Raw genomic sequence first — 20525 nt, forward strand, 5'->3', positions numbered from 1 at the left:
AGTACAGATTCCTTTTATCCCTTGAGGGGCTGTGAAATCTGACACTGCTCTGCAGACAAGCTAAAGCAGTGTGTCCAGAATACCATCTAACATCAGAGGACACATGGCTTCAGTTTCAACAACCTTGACAGATGTGCACATCTCCATTATGGAACTAGGGCACACGTATAAGGAGATGCCCTTGCCTTAGGTCATTTCTGCTTTATAAATGCAAATATCAGTTTAATTAAATGATGGACTCGAATAGGCTTCCCAGACAGAAATGAGGCTCCATTGAAACTGTCCGGATTTGAAAACATGGAGTGGAAAACACATCTATACAGTTTAAGAAGTATTTAGAAGGTCATGTTGTCAGAAAAACCAGTGACCTGCTGTGAGTCTTTTTCTAATTTTAAGCTGTGATGGATTATCCTTGCACAGGCAGCATGCCCTTATAAGCCAAAGTACAGATAGGTTTGATATGATACAGTGATTTTAAACTGTGCTTTAATTTGCAGCTACTTGAACCACTTCTATTTTTTACAGATATTGAAAGTTGGAAATGAGTCAAGCAGTAGCATGTTCCAACATATTGCTCCAAGTAACAGCATATCACTTCACTATGTACAGTAAGAGTCTGAAAATTAATAACCAAGTAAAAGACACTTAGCTAAAAAAATGACAAAGTAAGAGACTAGGACAGGCTTTTATTAAAACCTGATTATTGAGGGGAAAAATGCTAAATAGATAGAATCCAGCAGTTCTGGCAGTGACAGTTGCTAACTCTGTGACTTTGGTCAAATCCATATTTTCTCTAAGCCTCAGATACCACTTCTATTAGATGGAAAAAATACCAGCCATTTTTATATAAGCATGGTTAATGTGAGAATCAAATGAGAGAGCATATTTTGAAAATAATAGAGAGCTCTACAATTTCTGGTTTTATTATTGTCTTCATAACCATTATTTTTGGCCAGGGCAATGGTATCTTTTCTCATGGAGCTCATATCTGATAGGAGAGACTGACATAAATAATTGTAAAAACATTGTAAATAGAAATAGAGGCATATAATAGATGTTTATGCTACACTGAGAGAATAATCAACTCACTCTTTTTAGAGGACTTCATACTGAGTGTGATGGTTAATTTTATGCGTCAGTTTGGCTGGGCCATTGGGTTCCCAGATACAGTAGTTGATCAAACATTATTCTGGGTGTTTCTGTGAGGGTGTTTTTGGATGAGATTAGTATGAAATCAGTGGACCTGAGTAAAGCAGTTTGTCCTCCCCATTGTGGGTGGGCCTCATCGGGTCAAAGTTCTGAATAGAACAGAAAGACTGACACCCCCCGTCCTCCCCCCAGGTAAGAAAAACTTCTACAATTGACTGCCTCAGTCTCCACTGGCGACATGGGTTCTTCCTGCCTGATGGCCGTTGAACTGGAACCTCACCTCTCCCTGGGGCCCCGGTATTACTGGCCCACTCTGCAGATTTTGGACTTACCAGGCTCCATAACTGCATGAGCCAATTCCTTCTAAATCATATATTTTAATATATGTCATATATAGATAGATAGATAGATAGATAGATAGATAGATGTATATAGATGGTTCTTTCTCTTGAGAGCCCTAATACAGAGTATGCCACTTATCCTAAACATTAAACTCGTGAGTGGGACTTTGAGAAGTGGATGAAGACGTAAAGGACTCATAAGTAGAGAAAGCAGAATGCGAGAAATTAGAATTGGGTTGTGCAGAAACTCCGAGAAGTTCCATTTGGGCCTTCATGGTTGGGAGTTAGAATGGGTGGAAGGGGGGTGCAGGGGCAAGAGGTGAGTTTGGGTGTGAGATCACGGAAGTGCCTTGTATGCCATACGAAAGCATTTGGACTTTAACCTAGAGGAAATGAGAAGCCATTTGAAGGATTTAAACAGGGAAATAAGATGATTAAATTTGCATTTTAAAAGATTATTCTAGTTGCAGTGTCAGGTATGGATTAGAGAGGGTCAAGGCTGCTGGCAGGGAGATTACTGAACCAGTATAAGCCAGGATAATGAGGTCCTGCACTGTCAGTAGTGGTGGAAAAGGAAACCCGATGTATATATAAAATACAAAAGAGATAGAATCAACAGAATTCGATAAGTGGTTTAGCATGGGGATAAGGGGTAGGGCGGGGGGTGGGGTGTTGGTGGGTAGATAAATTAAATAGGGTGCCCAGCATTCAGGCTTGAGGAACTCAAAGGGACTGATATTGTAATACAGATGGAAAAAGAGGCTTGGGAAAAATGAGACTTAGTTATATTTCTAACACGTGACATTTATGATATATGTTGTAGCCCCAGAAAAAGATGTCTATTAGGCTATTAGATAAATGGATCAAGAGAAAGATTAAAAGTCAGGACTGGAGTTATAAAGGTAGGGATTTGGGAAACTAGATATAAAAATGATTGGTGTTGATGAGATCCTTCAAGAAATCTGTGAAAAGTAAAAAAGGAAGAAAACTGAAACAGAACTCTTGAAGGCTCATGAAAATGAATCCCCAGTTGCTTGTTAAAGAGATTTCTGATTAGGATTGGAGCAAAAGATCCTTTATACGATGTTCCTTGAAAGAAAATAGATATTTAAACACTAGTTATGATCTGTACTATGCAAACGTGGAGTTTGATGCTGCTTTGACACACCATCATCTATCTTTCGACCTTATAAATTACATCTACAGAGTCAGCATTTTAGTGAGATGCAAACATTTTAGACGCCTTAGAAAAAGAATTGGCACTGATTTAAAATTGATGACTTAGGGACTTCCCTGGTGGTCCAGTGGGTAAGACTCAGCGCTCCCAATGCAGGGGGCCTGGCTTTGATCCCTGGTTGGGGAACTAGATCCTGCATGCATGCCATAACTAAGAGTCCACATGCTGCAACTCAGACCCAGTGCAGCCTAAATAAATATTTTAAATAAATAAATAAATAAAATTGATGACATAAAACCTATTTTGTGTCTTAATCGAGAATTACAGAAGACAACATATAGTCACTGTTTTCTCTCAGTAAGTTTCCTCATCAGGAAAACAAAACAACTTCAGAAACATATCAGTGTTAACTGGAATGATCTTAAGGTCATTTCTAGAAATACTGGTCCATGGTCTTATGGTTACTATCCTTCCAATGTTCTTATACAAGTGGCTCTGCAAAGCTGCAATATTTTATTGTATGGGAGGAACAATTCGGGCAATTTAGGAGGGGGAGGATGAAAAAGAGGGGAGGAGAGGAGGGAAGGTAAAAGAAGGAACAGCCCAGTCAGAGACCTCATGTGGCCCTTAAAGATCTATCTATCTATCTATCTATCTATTATCTATGTATGTATGTATATATCCCTTATCCCTCTAGAAAAACTAATCACTGACATCTGCATAGAGAATATATGTGTAAACAATATACAAGTCTGAGAGCAAACAGTCAAATTAACGAACTCTCCAAACAACAAAACCCATCACCACCAAAATAAAACTCCTTTATCTAAATTGACATAAACGACTAGTAATTTGTATCTTTTTCTTTTTGCCTACAGTTTCCTTTGTAAAAGTCCTTTGGGGAGCACTGATTTTCATCACCAGAGCCCAAAATGTTCCAGAGATATCCTTCCCATTGGAAAAAGCAGTAAGTGCCCCTGTTCGTCACAAGCATTATCACTGGCCTATGAAACCGCCTCATCTCCTCTCTACTATAGAAACGCGATGTCTGATTCATGATTAACTAAATCATCACTAATTTAGCATTCCAGAACACTTGACATATCAACAGATCTTTAAAAAAATCAACATATTTTATACTTTATCTTGAGGCAAAAATTTAAAGAAAAATGAATTGCTATTCTTACTGATAGGAAGACAAAAGTTCTTTGTAATGGTACTCTCAGGTTTTTCTTTTGATTTTTTAAAATAGCTGTTTGTTGTTTAATAGTATTCCACCAGCTTTCACATAAGTCTGTTTTTCTTCATCTATTCCTCTGAAAAATTCATCGCCCACACTTCTCACCTGCTCTCTGTTTCTTCCCTCCTGATGAAGGAGTGGGGGGTACTAACAGCAACAAAACACAGACACATGGCCACACCTCCACCCCCTCACACACACTTCTTCCTGCTCAGACCCCTGTCTATCTTCCTGCTCAGACCACCATATCCAAGAAATCCACTTTTTTTGTTTAAAAAAAAAATGGCATAAAGTCCTAGCATAAAGACCCTTGATTCTGCTCTTCTGAGAACAGAATATTTCTATGACTAGAATTTTAAAATATTTCTTAGTTTTGAACAGAATAAATTACTATGAGAAAAAATATTTAAGGATCTGTAACAGAACAGAAAATATGGAAACGTCACTGTAACAAATGGTTGCATACATTCAAAGAAAAAACAAGTATCAAAAGAGATGCAGCGTCCCACTGAACTAAGCAAAACTATACGGCTAAAGGCGTTGCTGTCCAGTTATAAGATAGATAAGTCCTGGGGATGTGATGTACAGCATGGTGACTATAGTTAACAGTACTGTGTTGTATATTTGAAAGTTGTCAAGAGAGTAGATCTTAAAAGTTCTCATCACAAGAGAAGAAAGTTGTAACTGTGGTAATGGATGTTAACTAAACTGATTTATGGTAATCATTCTGCAATAGATACACATATTCAGTCATTAGGTTGTACACCGAAAATGAATACAATGTTATATATCAATTATATCTCAATTAAAAAAAAGAGCAAAAGGCATTGCTGGATTCCTAAACTCTCACATATGGATCCAGAAAATGAAGTATTGCCTACTTCCCTGATTTCTAATTATTTCAGGAAAATTGAATTAGCAGTATTCTTCTGCTTACTTACGATTTTTCTATTAAAGTTCGTCTTATCATGTGAAGATATCAGGACCTAGGGAGACACACTCATGCTGCAGCAGAAAGTACAAAGAGCAGATGAAGAGCAATAATTTTATTTTTCTTAGCCTAATAGGCCACTAACCCAATTTGTTGATGCAATTTTGTAAGGTATACACAGGCCACTTGAACAAGGGAAATGAAATTAATCACTGCAACCTCAGTCAGGAGAAACGACCTTCAGCTAATGTCCCTTTTGAAACAGAAAAATTTCAAACTTCTAGAGAATTATAAGAAGCTCAGTGGAGCAGGCACTGCTATGCTTTTCTGAACCCCCAGCGAAGCCTGTGAACGTTACTCAATCCCACTATAGCAAGGTGGATCCTCTTACTGTTTCCACAGCTGCCAGGGTATTAAATTCTGACTGCATCCAATGCTGTGATCATCGTACTGTGTCTAACTGCACACCAGTCAAGTGTTGGAGTGAGTGCTGGCAGAGGACCTCTCCTTCCTGGAGCCTGTCAGGCTCTGATAAGTACAAGGCCTCCTGTTCTCCAGTGATCTGTCCATCAGCCACAAGGGCTCCTCGATGACCAGCACTCACCTCTCCTGACTTTCCACATGCACTCCATATGATTTCCTGTTGAGCAATTTTTTTTAAAGCATTATTAACTCTGTCAACTAAAAATCAAAGGTTTACTTATTAACAGAAAAAGGAAGTTTTTTTTTTTAAAGTGGGGGATGACACTCAGCACTACCTTAAAACCCTGAATAGGTATTAACCAAAAAAAGACAGAGAAAATGAAGATAAATGGCTTGTACCTGTTCTTTACCACACACTGTCTCTTGACCATGATTTCACTTCTGGTCACTTTAAAATACCAGATTATGTCATATACTTCATATTCCCGCAGAAAGGCTAATGTATACCAATCACTTACAAGAAATAAGACCATAGATGATACCGCATTTTTTCAAAATATGCCAGTAAGTTAGCACCAATCATTTTATATATATATTTTTTAAAAGTTGCCACATTTTGTGATAAATGGTTATGGAAGTTTTTTATGTAGTTATTTCTAAAGAGGTCCCACTGTGTGTATAGGAAAGTGGTGGCTGTTATTAGTTTAAGTAATCTTATAAAACACTTCAAAAATAAATTTTCTATTGTTTGTAATCTCTTTTAAAATATGATTCCCAAAGACACATACATAAATAATTTCTTTATATAAATATATATAAAAATTTTCTACATAGTATCTCATTTTTCACAAAAAAAAATCTCTCTAATTTTTATTTCCCAAGAACTGTGGAAATTCAAGGTTTCAGATATGAGTTTGTGCAAATTATAAAAATGTTTTTGATTTCTTCATCAGTAGTTACTGTTTGTGTTGACTTTGAAAGTACACAATAAGAAACTTATTTGTAAGGAATGCATTTTGAGGCCGACAATACAGAAGAATGAAGGGAATAATCATTTGCGAATGACTACCTACTGTCATTTCTTTATAGTCCCAAGATCTTCCTAAGGAATATACCTACCAGATAAAACTTTCAACTTTCTAATAATTAGTTTTATCATAGTTGCAAATTATAGAAAGATAAACTTCACAAAACGCCATAACCTAAGGTAATACCAGAGTTAACATACAAATATTTTAAATACAAATTATGTTGAACTCTCTAGCAAACAATTATTATAACACTTGGAGATACAACCAAGATTTACACTGCCATTAGATGTTATGTTGCATTTAGTGACATGTAATTTGATGCCATGTTTTTTTGCAGTAATTTCTCACAACCGTTCTGTGCTACCCATTAAAATCAATGGTTTCTTTCTAAAGAGAATAGAAGTAAATGCATGACGATTCTTGCTGAAAAGCACGTAGACAATTCCCTGATTGGAGTGGCAGGCAGATTTCATAAGTCTCTAGTTTGTAGCATTACTCATATTTATATAGAGTTGAAAGTGTCTCATCTTAGAAAATGTATAGTGAAAGAACTAAGGGGATTAGGCAGGAATTATGTACAACTGAGTTTCAAATGTCTGATAAAAAATAGCATATGGCCTTTTAGATTTCCCTTATAAGCAGTTTGAAATAATAATAATAAACATGAACATTTTTGAGTGTTTACTGTGTGCCAGGTAATGTGTTAAGAACATTGTGTGAATTATCTATTTTAATTCTCATAACAATTTAGGAGCAATACTCCTGTCATTCCTCTTTTCCATAAAAGAAAATTAGGTCTTAGGTTAAGAAATTTCCCTAAAGACATACAGCTATACTGTGACAGTGTTTCTGATGCCAACATACGTGCTTCTAACTACTTCTTTAAATAAAGGTGAAAGTATCAATAACTACTCAGGTGAACAAAACAATATTTGCAATCGAGATAACAAAAAATCCAAAAAGCAAAAGGAATGCTTTCAACATTATCTCTAGAATTAAAATTGTAGCATTACCGCTGATTCCTCCTTTTATTTCACATCCTTTCTTCACCTCATTTAGCTTGACTTTCATAAACACAGGCTATGCATTTTAACTATGCATAAATCTTACCAATTGGAACTTTGTGGTGGTGGGGGAATATTATTAAATTCATTGTGTGTATAGCTGTAACACACTTATAAAGATCACATGTACAGAGTGTGATTATAGGGTTGGAGAGTGCAGGGTGGAAAACAAAATCCTAATATCTGAGAGGTTGCCTTATTCCTCTCTGGGCCTTAGCACCCAGCCCATATGCTAGGCTACTTTCAGTTTCACATCATCAGGCTTTGCCTTCTGCCTGGATCCTTTTATCATAGTGTCTACAACACTTAAGTTTTTTAAGATCTGTCTCTCCCTCTGCAAATTAAATGTATTCCTCTCTGTGTCTTCCACTGACATCTTGGTGCTTACCGCAAAGAGATACTTTTAAATTTTCCTTTTAATTTAAAGAATAACAATTCATGATTGGAATATTAGGTAGTGGATTCTTAATTTGAGGGAAATTTGGAATAGATAACTTTGTAAGTCCCTTCTGTAATTATGTGTTTAATATTACAGGTCAGTAGAGAAAATAGCACATGTATTTTGAATTTGGTGTGTAATGTTAAGGATATTGCCTACTCTTTGAGTTTACTATAAAAAAGCATAGTCTACACAAAAAAGAGAAATAATGTAACACATGTTCATGTACTCCCCACTCAGCTTAAGAAATAAGGCATTTTCTTTTCTTTTTTCTTTTTTTTTTTTTTTGCTGTACGCGGGCCTCTCACTGCTGTGGCCTCTCCCGTTGAGGAGCAACAGGCTCCGGACGCGCAGGCTCAGCGGCCACGGCTCACGGGCCCAGCCGCTCCCCGGCATGTGGGATCTTCCCGGACCGGGGCACGAACCCGTGTCTCCTGCATCGGCAGGCGGACTCTCAACCACTGCGCCACCAGGGAAGCCCAAAATAAAGCATTTTCTATAGGATTAAAGACCCCTCTTCCTTCTGCTCCTGCACAGAACTTGCTTCTACCCCTGAATTACAGATTTGCCACTCCCATACATTTCTTTATATGTTTTAATCATACCTTAATGTATCTATGACAGATTTATAATGTTTGTATTTATAACATTGTTTTCTGTGCTAAAAAATCTTCTATAAAAGTGATGTCAAACTACACATTCTTCTACCTTTTTTCACCCAGTGTTTTGTGACTCATCAATGCTTTGTGTAGAGTGCTCTAATTCATGACCTTTAACTTTGAAGAGATAAAGAACAAAATAGCATAGACTTGGTCCTTGAGCACTTGGAAGCGGCCACATGAAAATATGATCAGAAGCAGTCAGGGTTCCTCAGCTGTGTTTGAGGTTGGTTCTGGTGTGTGTGTTACGGTTATGGACTGGAACACAGAAAGGAAATCAACTCCATGAAGAGCACGAGGGGCAAGAGGGGAGCTATTGGGGGTTCAGTGACTCGAAAACAGGGAAACAAAGGTTACTTTTCTCTGTGATTTAGAAGGTATTGACCCTGGGCTGAAAATGGGGGCACACTGGATGTTAATGAGAAATTAACATCGACGGAGATAAGAAATATCTGTGTGCCCTTGAGGTTAGTGAGAAGAGCTTGAGTGTGATATGTTTGGTGACGGGGAGTCAGTAATTATGTAGGGATCTGAGGGAGAACATTATAATGATCATGAGTGGAATGTATTGGAGAGGATGTAGAATCATGTCAGGGAAGTCAGTTATTAAGAGTGTTCTTTAAGTGAGGGATCAGCCATGGAGAGCATATGACTACAGGGGAAGCTGTGTCAAGGCGAAGAAGGATAAAACCAAAAGACAATTGTAGAGGAAGATCACAATTGTAGGCACAGCATCTTGATTAATCTCTCTCGCAAGAGGAGTGAAGAAGAGATAAGGGTTTATACACATTATCAGTGTTCCAAACCTGAAAATGAGCATTTTTTCCTTTTAAACTACAAATTATGTAAATTAGGAAAGCTATCCCAATTGATAGAAAAACTTACTGGTTGATAGAGCATATAGATGATTGGGAATTAAAGGAAGATGAAAGACTTATTTCATCCTCTCAACTCTCTTAGGACCCTGTGAGGGTTTGGGGATTTTTGAGCAGGGGAGAATGAGAATAAACAAAGAGGAGGGGAAGAGAGCGAAAGTGCCAGGAACTTTCTGGAATGGATTAATTTACTCAAAGGTAAAATCAAAATGCAGAGGAAAAATGAGTTCCCACCTTTACCCTACCACCACTCGTTCAAATGCTAGCTCATTTGCAATTTTATTTTGCTTTATCTATGGCCAAGCTAGTCCAGTTGCTTCAAGCATGACATTCTTGAGGTCAAAGTCTTGGGTTTGATGCTTCTACAGAATAATTAACTTTGCTCTAACCTGTGGTCACAGCTCATATCCCAAACCCTGACAAGTTGCCTTTGTTTGCAAGAAGGGATGAGATGAAAGAACAATACTGTGAGAACAACAACCCCAAAGCACGCTCAGCAGACAGGGATCAGTAATGACATATTTATTTATAAAAGATGAACTTTGGACTCCTAATTTTCATTTTGTAGTCTTAAAAGATGAAAACATGAAACTTGCTATAAAGCATAAGGTCAAATTGACTTCTTCTAAATGCGCAAACTCAAAGAATACACTTAAAAATATTATAGCAATTAAAAAATCTTATTTTCCACCGTAACATGACTAGAACATCTATTAGCTAAATAATATAACTGATCATTACAATAAATAGTTTATACTATGAATTTTTTTTCCAGAAGGTTAGCATGATATTTGATATTGAAATTAGAGTTTCACCTCAGTTTTTATTAAATTTCATTTATTTCCCTTTTATTTAGATCCACAAAGTCATTAGCATTGCTCAAAGAGACTGGAAAATATAATATTCATTCTAAAGTCAACTGGGATTCTTTAAAGATTATTTCACACTTGAAAGCAAGTAAAACAAGTTTTTAAAATATTATATATTTTATTTCGATTCAGAAGTATTATAAGCAGGTTTTTATTTTGTTTTTGTAGGAGCTCTTATTCTCGTGGAATTCTTTTTGCTTTCTAATAATATTTTTAAAATATTTCTCTATATTTCAACGTTAGAATATTTCGTATATTGCCCTTTATTCTAATGAAAGATTTTAGAATATAAAAAATTCAAACATTTTTTATTTAATCTACTTGGCTGTTTTAAAATTACAGTTAAAGGCAATATATAACATCTTTATGTATTTTCTTTATCACAATTGCATGCAATTGACTTATAAAATTATTCTTTGGTTTTCATGCAGACTTGTATATTGAATATATTCTTCCTCTTTATAATTTCACCTCTTTATCCTCTGTTAGATTGTGTACCTATCGGATTTGAAGACTAAACATTTTTTTCAAATTAAAAAAAATTGTCATTATCAAACAGCTTTTTTTCATTTGCCTTTTCTCAAGTCTCTAGTGAGGGAAGGAAAACAAACATGGCCTTCATCTTGTTTGTGAACACACTACCTTGTTATCAATGTCACTATAAACTAAGCTGATCAAAAAAAAAAACCCTGTATGTTTTAACCCTAACTGTGGAAAGCATTTGGGTTAGACACAGTTAAGCATGGCAGAATCAGAGACGGTCTAGGTCTTGGCTAAACTAGCATAGGGCTCAGCCAAAAAAATTCCAGTTTTTTTTAAATTTAGTTTTTTATTGTAAAAACAAGCACATAGAAAACCTTATACATTTGAAAAATATCTTTATATTACCTTAGAACATTTCCTGAACTTTTATCAATGTATATCCATGCATTTATATAGTCTTAGTTGGTAAATGTTGGCTCTGCTGACTTAATAGACACATCTTCATTTACTAACACTGTCTGCATACTTATCGTTCTAAATTATTTGGGGGGGAGTTGATGAATGATTTTTAATGATGCAATATAATTTTAAATTATTTTTAAATTGCATTAAAAATTTTTAAATTGCATATCCCTAAAGTTAACTTTAGGGATTAAAAAAAAAATAAAGGATTTGAATTAACTAACAATCCTGAGAATTTGTCTTTACTAAATTATTCAGCAGAAGACAAAAGCTATGTGCAATTTACCATTATCAATGAAAATTGGAAACAATAAAAATAGTCTGTAATAAGTGCATGGTTAAGAATAGAATATGATGATGTATCAGTTTGACCGACTACAGTGTAGCGATCAAAAATAATCGTTATCAGGCCTGATAAATATGGAGCCATATGTATAGAATTATGAAATGTGTAAGGCTCTGTATAAATATTAGAATAACTGTCTGAAAATGAAAACAGTTAAATTAGAGTGGTGGGATTGTGTAGTGTCTTGTCATTTTTATCAAAAACATTTTGAATATTTCTCCATTTAAAAGTGGCCTCTTTTAAAATTAATGTGCTGCATCCTAAGTATAGTTTGTGAGAGTAAGTTCATTGAAAATAGCATGATCTTGGTGGGAAAATAGTTTAAAACCAAAAAGAAGCACTAGTCGCATAAAAACATTTAAATAGATGTTATTCCTGGAGGGAGGTTTTCCTTAAAAAAAACTTCCATAAAACAAGAAAGAAAATAGGCAAATTCCAACTATTGAATGATACTGCATAGCAAATTAATATTAAAAATTGGTATGAAGAGACACTCTTTTGTAAATGGCATTAGAGTATAGTGACTAGGAGTCAGGTGACTTGATGTTTTTTGCTCAAACTCTGTTAATCAGTGGCTTTATGATCTTAAACATTCTGGACCGAGTTTCTTACTATGAAAAATGAGTGTTTGAACTAAATGACCTTTTAGGTCCCTTTCAACACTGAAATTCTATGATATTAATTATTAGGACTTGGACCAATTAAATCAGCTGAGATAAGTGGTGGAAGAGAAGATCAGAATTAGTTCAGTGAAATTTGAAAGCAAGGTTTTCAAAAATTGCAGTAAGAATATTTAACACGAGATACATCTTATTTTTAAGCGTACAATAAAGGCTCGTTATTGTGCAACAGATCTCTAGAACTTTTTAATCTTGCAAAACTAAAACCCTACACCCATTAAACAACAACTCCTCATTTTCCCCTCCCTCCAGTCCTTGGAAACCACCATTCTACATTCTGTTTCTATGAATTTGGACTAGTCTAGATACCTAATTTAAGTGGAATCATGCATTATTTGTCTTTTTGTGCATAATGTCCTCAAGGTTCATTCGTGTTGTGGTATATGGCAGAATTTCCTTCTTTTTCAAGGATGAATAATATTCCATTATACATATATACCACATTTTGTTTATCCATTCATCTATCAAAGAACATTTAGGTTGCTTTCACCTCTTAGCTATTGTGAATAATGCTGCAATGAACATGGGTGTGCAAATATCTCTTTAAGATCTTATTTTCAATTCTTTTAGATATATACCAAAAAGTGGGATTGCTGGATCATATGGTAATTATTTTTAATATTTTGAGAAACCCCCATACTGTTTTCCATTGCAGGTGCACCATTTCCCAGTTTTTAAGAATATATATTATTTTTAGAATAGTCTTAGCTTTATAGAAAAATTGCAGAAAGTATTAAAATTGCAAAAAATTAACATTATAAAAATATGAGAGATATTAGAGTTCCCATACAACCTACACCTAATCTCCCCCATATCTCATGCTTATTAGTATGGTACATTAATTATAATTAATAGATATTGATAGATTTTATTAACTAAAATTTATACTTTATTTAGATTTCCTCAGTTTTTACCTAATGTACTTTTGTTGTTTTTCCAGGATCCAATCCACTTTACCACACTGCATTTAATTATCATCTCTCAGATGCCTCTTGGCTGTGATAGTTTCTCACATTTTTCCTTGTTTTTAATGACTTTCACAGTTGTGATACATACTGGTCAAGTATTTTACAGAATGTCCCACAGTTAAGATTCCTCTGATGTTTTCCCCATGATTTGGCTGTGGTTGTGGTGTTTTGGAGGAAGACCACAGAGATAAAGTGCCATTTTCATCACATCCTATCAAGGGTACATACCATCAACATGACTTATTACTGTTGATGTTGACCTTGATCACTTGGCTATAGTAGTGTATTAGTTTGCTATGGCTGCCTAACAAAGTATGACACATCGGGTGCCTTAAACAACAGAAATTTATTGTCTCTTGGTTCTGGAGGCTAGAACTACAAGATCACACGTCCACCGATTCAGTTCCTTCTGAAGGCTCTGAGGTAGAATCTCTTCCATGCCTTTCTCCTACCTACTGGTGGTTTGCCAGCAATCTTTTGGCATTTCTTGGCTTATAAATGCATCACCCCAATCTCTGCTCTCATTTTCTCCTGTGATATTGAGAGTAGAGCCTGGACACTGACACATCAAATATCAATGTTTTTTTTCTCTGCAGTTAGAAACAATGGTATAAGAGAATCTCATAAATCCCTAATCCCACACCTTCCTGCCATCCTTCCTGTTACTGTATGAACAGTAGTTCTAATCTAAAGCCAGTCTGCCTACTGCTCTTTCCTATTCAATGATTTTATTTAAGAAATTTGTTTTCTCTCTCCTGCATCACCAGCCTTTTCCTCAGCACTGTCATTTCTTCTTGCTACCATCCTAGCCCAAGTCATCATCATCTCTCTCCTGGATAACTGCAACAGCCTCCCAACTGGCTTCCTTAGTTCCACCTTTGTCTCCGTATGGTCTTGTCTCAAAGGTGCAAAGAAGATTCTTTAAAAACATCCATCAGATTATGTCTACTCAAAATTCTCTAATAGCTCCTCATTTTATGCAGATTAGAAACCATAGACCTACATGTCCCTGCGTGATGGGCGGCTCCTCTTGCTCTCGGACCACATCTCTGCTGCCCTTTCCCTCACTCAGTCTGCTCTCGACAGAGGCCTCCATGCTCTTCCTTGAACACCTCAGGACCTTTGCACTGTGTGTTTTCCATGGCTTGCTTCATCACCTCCTTCAGGTCTTTGCTCGAATTAACTTTCTCAGTTAGGTCTCTCCAGTCCACACTGGTTAAAAGTATGTGATCACCTGCTCATCAGTTCTGCCTCACCTGTATCCATAACATTTATTACTTTTTAACAGGAAATATACCCCTTGTTTTTGGTGTACATTTTCTGTCTCTTTCCATTAGAATATGAGCTCCATTAGGCAAAGATTTAAGTCTGTTAATTTTTCCTGTTTTTGCCTAATGGCCAGACCAATGCCTGACACTTGGTAGGCTTTCAACAAATTTTAAAAAGAAATGTATATTATAATAATAAGATAATGACCAGCATATTGAAAATTTTCTATGTGTTAACTAATCTTAATAGATTCTTTATACATATTAACACATTTAATCCTGAAAACAACTCTATAATGTAGGTACCGTTATTTTCCCACTTTACAAATTAGGAAACAGGCCAAGTTCCCAAAGCTAATAAGTGGAGGGTCCAAGAAGTGTGGTCATTTTCTTATTTACCTTATTTTTTATTTTTCAAATATTTTGCATTGAGTATGTATTTCCTTCGTAATACCAACAAAATTTTAAAAGTCCTCCAAGTACTCCTTCTACTGTTACCTCACCCAACAATTTCTTACAAGATATATTAGCTGATATCTGTGATTCTTTTCCTTGAATATTTAAATGTGTATTTTCTATATATTGTTTATCCCTAAAATTAGCTCCTGTGGTTATAACTACTCTTTTAAAAATGAATCTCACAGATTTTAATATAGTGCTCATTTATTGATGTCTTGAATGAATATGGGGTGATAAACATTTGGGTTTATCCAACTTTAATAAGAATGTTTATGCTTGTGGGTGTGCATTTTGAAAGTAACAGTCTTTTTTTTTTTGAAAGTAGGAGTTATTAATGCATTTGCTTCAGTTCTTTTACTTTGAAGCTGAACTACAGCATACTGAAGGACTTTGGCAAGCTAAAAGATCCTCTAAGCAGCCCCTTAAAACATGTCAATGAAATAATACAGGGTAATTATTTTGTTCTATTTTTAAAGATGGCACATAGAGGTTAAGTAATTTTCTTGAAAGCAGAACATTTACGTACTGTATTTTTAATTACCTTAAATTACCTGTGTGATTTACTCCTAAAATTTTTATGAATGTACATGTGGTTCAAAAGCTAGCAACCTGATGATACAGAAGGCAAAGAGCCAACAAGTTTGTGGTAAAAATGAAAAAAATCACCAGCAACCATTACAATCTCAATCTGGTAAAATGGTCTAGTGATATGTAATTGTAGTCATTATTTAGATAACTGAGTAATGGAGGTTAATTAGAAATCAGCACAGTATAAAGTAAAATTTGGGTTAGTTAAAACAGTATTTGGGAATCAAAATTCCATAGCAGATTAATCTCTGAAAATTTATCTAACCAAACAAAATAGAAGTTAAATGCTATATTTTACTTGGTACATGGGCACTTATTAGGGGAATCATCTGTCACAGTGTTAATCTCTGCCTTCCTGGTGTGTGTGTGTGTGTGTGTGTGTGTGTGTGTGTGTGTGTGTGTGTGTGTGTGTGTGTGTGTGTGTGTGTGTGTGTGTGTGTGTGTGTGTGTGTGTGTGTGTGTGTGTCTCTCACATACAAGCGGTAGTTTTTTATAAAACAATGAAAACAAAATGATTTAGCAATTGACAGATTGACATAGTGTTTAATCTCTAACATGATTATTAAAGGCAAGATAGAAATTAATGACAAGGAAGTTAGTAGAGGACCGAGATGATATGTTTTTTTGTATGGACTATGTGTGGTGCACAGATACAGAGAGAAGCTATATGGAAGATCTACTTCTCAAGTTAGCCCATTCTGAGCATTATTCCTTCACTGAATTTGCACACACCTCCCATGGTAGATAGTTTCCAAAATGACAGCCAGAATATCCTTCTCTCCCTATATGCACATACTGCTTGTTATTGCTCCTGGTTTAGCCTTAGTGCACTGTTTATCTAACAGAATGCAGTAGAAGTAACATTCTGGGTCTTACAAGATTAGTCCAAAAACAGTCTTGCAGCTTCTACTTTGGCTTCTTGAATGCCTGCTTTGGGGATGTTTCTATTTGGAAACCAGCCCCCAGGCAGTGGGAAGTCAGTTGAAACCACATGGAGAGACCATATAGCTGCACTGGTAGACAACAAAGATGAGCTTCTAGGCTGAACAGATAGCATCACTGACAATATGAATGAGCCACCTTAGATGTCTGGCCCAGTGGAGTCTTCAGATCACTCCAGCCATAGCTGCCAACTTACTGTAACTTCATAAGAAATGCAAAAATACAATCAACCAATTGAGATCAGTCGACCTACAAAACCATGGGAAATCACAATAAGTGGTTGTTTTAACCCCTGAGTTTTGCAGTACTTTTTTCCCACAGTAATAAATAACTAGAAAAAATATAGTGCCAGAGGTTGGTTGCTGCCTTCACAAGAACTTAAAACATGTGGCCATTCTTTGAAACTGAGAGGCAGACACAAGCTGAAGGGATCTCAAGAGGATTATTATGGTAGATTTGAAAGGCATGGAGGGAATTTTGTTAGAGGATAAAGAAAAGTGACCCATTTTATATTTGTTGTATAAAAATGTTTGGCAACACTTGGGATTAAGCAGAAAACAGAAAATACTATAATGGATTTTGATTAAGATTTCCAGAACCATAAAAGTACAAATGTGTTTTGAAAGCCATGTATGATCAGGTACAGATAGAGAGAGAAGGGATGAAAAGCGAATTGTTCATTTTCAAAAATAATTTTGAGGAAATATAACAGTCTGGATATTCTAGGTCAAAAGTTAAATCGTTTCTAATATCTTGGACTTTCACAATGACAAAAAAGCTTTCAAAATAAGGAATGGACCCTGGGCAAAGATCAAATACAAGGTCTTGCCAGTAAAATGAGGCTTCGGGGTAGCAATGTTCAGACTGAAGTTGTGGTTATAAGGCCTTTTGTTAAGACTTCAGAAATATTTAAGGCAGTGCTTTGTGTACCATCTCAGCAAAGAAGACTTCTAAGAATCTTAAGGGTATACTTCCTAGGCATTTTAAGCTGGGAAGTATGATAATGATATACCTTTTAGACTCTCTCTCTCGATAAAAAGATTTCTAAAATCTTTATAGCACTGTGTCATGATTCTCAGCTCTAACCAGAATGGGACTTGTCTCAAAGAAATTTTTGACTATGCCTTCAGTCAAGTAAATTGAACCCTAATAAGATTTATAAGAAATGTCTAACATTTTAGGGATATTGGATGAATAAAAATGTCATCACTTTGGAGTAAAAAAGGCAGAGGCAGTTCAAAATGAAAGTCTTCAGGGCTCCCAACCTTCTATGGGCAGAAAGCAAGATGAGAGATACTTAGCTGCACACACTGGTCATTTGTTATGGATGACTTGGATCTCAGAACCAAGAGTCTGGAAAATGGACTTAAGAGCAATGGAGAATCATTCCTAGAGGGTAGATTTTAAGCTAACCAGGTAACTGGTGATATGTGCAGAGGTGGACTGGTGATGGCTATGTGCCCCCATCCTCTTTTTCACTTTTGAAATGGGAATGTCTATTACAATTTTCTTATCCCTGCATCACCATTTTATACTGGGTTTGAGAAGAAGGCATAGAAGAGGCAGAGCCATTATAGTTCACAGATTTTCAGACAGCGAGGGAGAGGACTCATACCTGATAACCTGGAGTTAAACCCAATTTAGATGCTAAGATCCTGGGTTTAAAACTAGTACTGTAATGAGGTGAGTTTCAAGCTCTTATTTGGTGAATAACTGGATGTCTCACGAGACATGAATTATGGGTCCCATAGGGCAGCCTGTGGAGGATCGTCCTGAAGATGCTCATCATCAATTCCTCCCCTTGTTATCCACGCCTACTGGTCCTCACATTAAAGGGTGAAATCCCTCTCTCCCTAAATCTGGACTGTCTCTAGTGACTTATTTAACTCATAAAATATGGTGAATGTGACATTCTGGGGCTAAGTTAAAAGGCTTGCATTACACTTGGGCATCTTAAAATGCTGACTCTCAGAATTTATCCTTAATAAAAACCCACCACACTATAAGAAGCACAAGGTACAAAGAATAGCTGTTCCATTAAAAAATCCAGTTGAGCTTTAGTCTAGAGCCATAATCCACTATCTGTCATGGGAATGAGCTATATTGGAATTTGACTCCAGCCCCAGCCTCCTTTTGACTGCAACTGCATAAAAGACCTCAAGGATAGCCAAGGTGAGCTTGTCAACAAAGAGAACTATGAACGATTCTAACAAATTGATGGTTTAAACCAATGAGCACTGGGATGGTTTATTTGCAGCAATAGATAACTGGAACACCATCATTGTGGCAATTTGGGAGCAGGTCAGGGGAGACAGAGCTTATCCATGATGATAGCAAGCAGGAGGTGATTTTTGGATGTTGGGGGAGAGGCCAACATCCTGCACACCTCTGTGGATCTTTCTATTGTATGGAACAAAACCTTAAGCTGCTTGGGGAGGGGTAGCAAACACTCTCATCTGTAAGATGTGAATGGAGTAATAAGCAGTAGCATGAGGAATAGGGGCAAAGCTCTGCTCTCTTTCCAAGGTTCTTCTCTATGATGAAGTACTAGCCTCTGAGGGAAGGGCAAGTGTTCTTAGGTCTTATATCTTATATGAACACCAAGCAGAGTTTTCCTTCTACTGGAGCAGTGGTAGGAAACTCCCACCTAGTACCAACCACAGATACAAGGTCGGATTTGGCTCCCATGAGGAAGTGGATTATCAATGCTAAAATAATCCCACCCCAAGGTCCAGATGTATATGGCCTCCCTAAGGCTGAAGTGAGACAAGGATTACATAGAACCTCCCACCCTTAAAACAAAGTTGGTACTTATTAACAAGCAATATCAGCCAATGACTGAGGGAAAGACAAGAATGTGGAGAGAGACCCTTTCTGTGGTATGGGCATGCAAAGATGGTGAAAGCTGAATGTGGAACATAAGTGCTCAAATAAAACTGTTTGCACCCCAATCTGCCCCCCCATAATGCAATGCTAGTTGACAACCAGAGGAACTGAAGCTTGTAATATACTGACATTAACTGTACAATCAACAAACCAAAACCCAGCTAAGTTTCTGATTAGACTGACTGAATAGCCCTCCATTCTAATGGTCTGAATAAAGAGCCTATATTCATATTAAATATTATTTATCTCAGTCTCTATAGATCTAAAGCCCATATCTGGAATTCAGTGAAAAATTATAAGATATGCAGAAAAATAAGAAAAACTAGTCATTGTCAAGTGATAAATAATCAACAGGACCAGATTCAAACACAATACAGTCTGTCCTTTGAAACTTTGAAGCCAGGCATTGACTTCTCCTCTCTAGCTATGAAAATCCTAGATGGCATCTTCTTCCAATTGAAGGCTGTTTTGTTCACATTGAAAATCTGTTGTTTAGTGTAGCCACCTTCATGAATTATGTTAGCTAGATCTTCTGGATGACTTGCTGCAGCTTCTACATTAGCACTAGATGCTTTACCCTGCACTTTTACATTATAGAGATGACGTATTTCCTTAAACCTCATAAACCGACCTCTGAAAGCCTCAAACTTTTCTTCTGCAGCTTCCTCACCTCTCTCTACCTTCATAGAATTGAAGACAGTTAGGGCCTTGTGCTGGATTAGGTTTTGGCTTAAGGGAATATTGTAGCTAGTTTGATTTTTCTATCCAAACCACTAAAACTTTCTCCATATCATCAATAAGCCTGTTTTGCTTTCTTATCGTTTGTGTGTTCACTGGAGGAGCACTTTTAATTTCCTTCAAGAACCTTTCCTTTGCATTCACAACTTGGCTGTTTGGCACAGGAGGCCTTTGAGCCTATCTAAGCTTTCAACATAGCTTCCTCACTAAGCTTAATCATTTCTAGCTTTTAATTTAAAGTGAAAGACGTGGTACTCTTTCTTTCTCTAGAACACTTAGACACCATTTTAGAGTTATTAATTGGCCTAATTTCAATATTGTTGTATCTTAGGGAAGAGGTAGGCCTGAGAAGATGAAGAGAGAGGGGGAATGATCAGTTGCTGGAGCAGTCAGAACAGACACAACATTTATCACTTAAGTTCCCCTTCTAATGCAGTGCCTCAAAACAATGACAATAGTAACATTGAAGATCACTGATCACAGATCACCATAAAAAATATAATAATA

The sequence above is a fragment of the Delphinapterus leucas genome, chromosome 12 (assembly GCF_059928025.1).
Source record: "Delphinapterus leucas isolate spDelLeu-1000000601 "Yukka" chromosome 12, BTC_Dleu_Yukka2, whole genome shotgun sequence".
Taxonomy (NCBI): domain Eukaryota; kingdom Metazoa; phylum Chordata; class Mammalia; order Artiodactyla; family Monodontidae; genus Delphinapterus; species Delphinapterus leucas.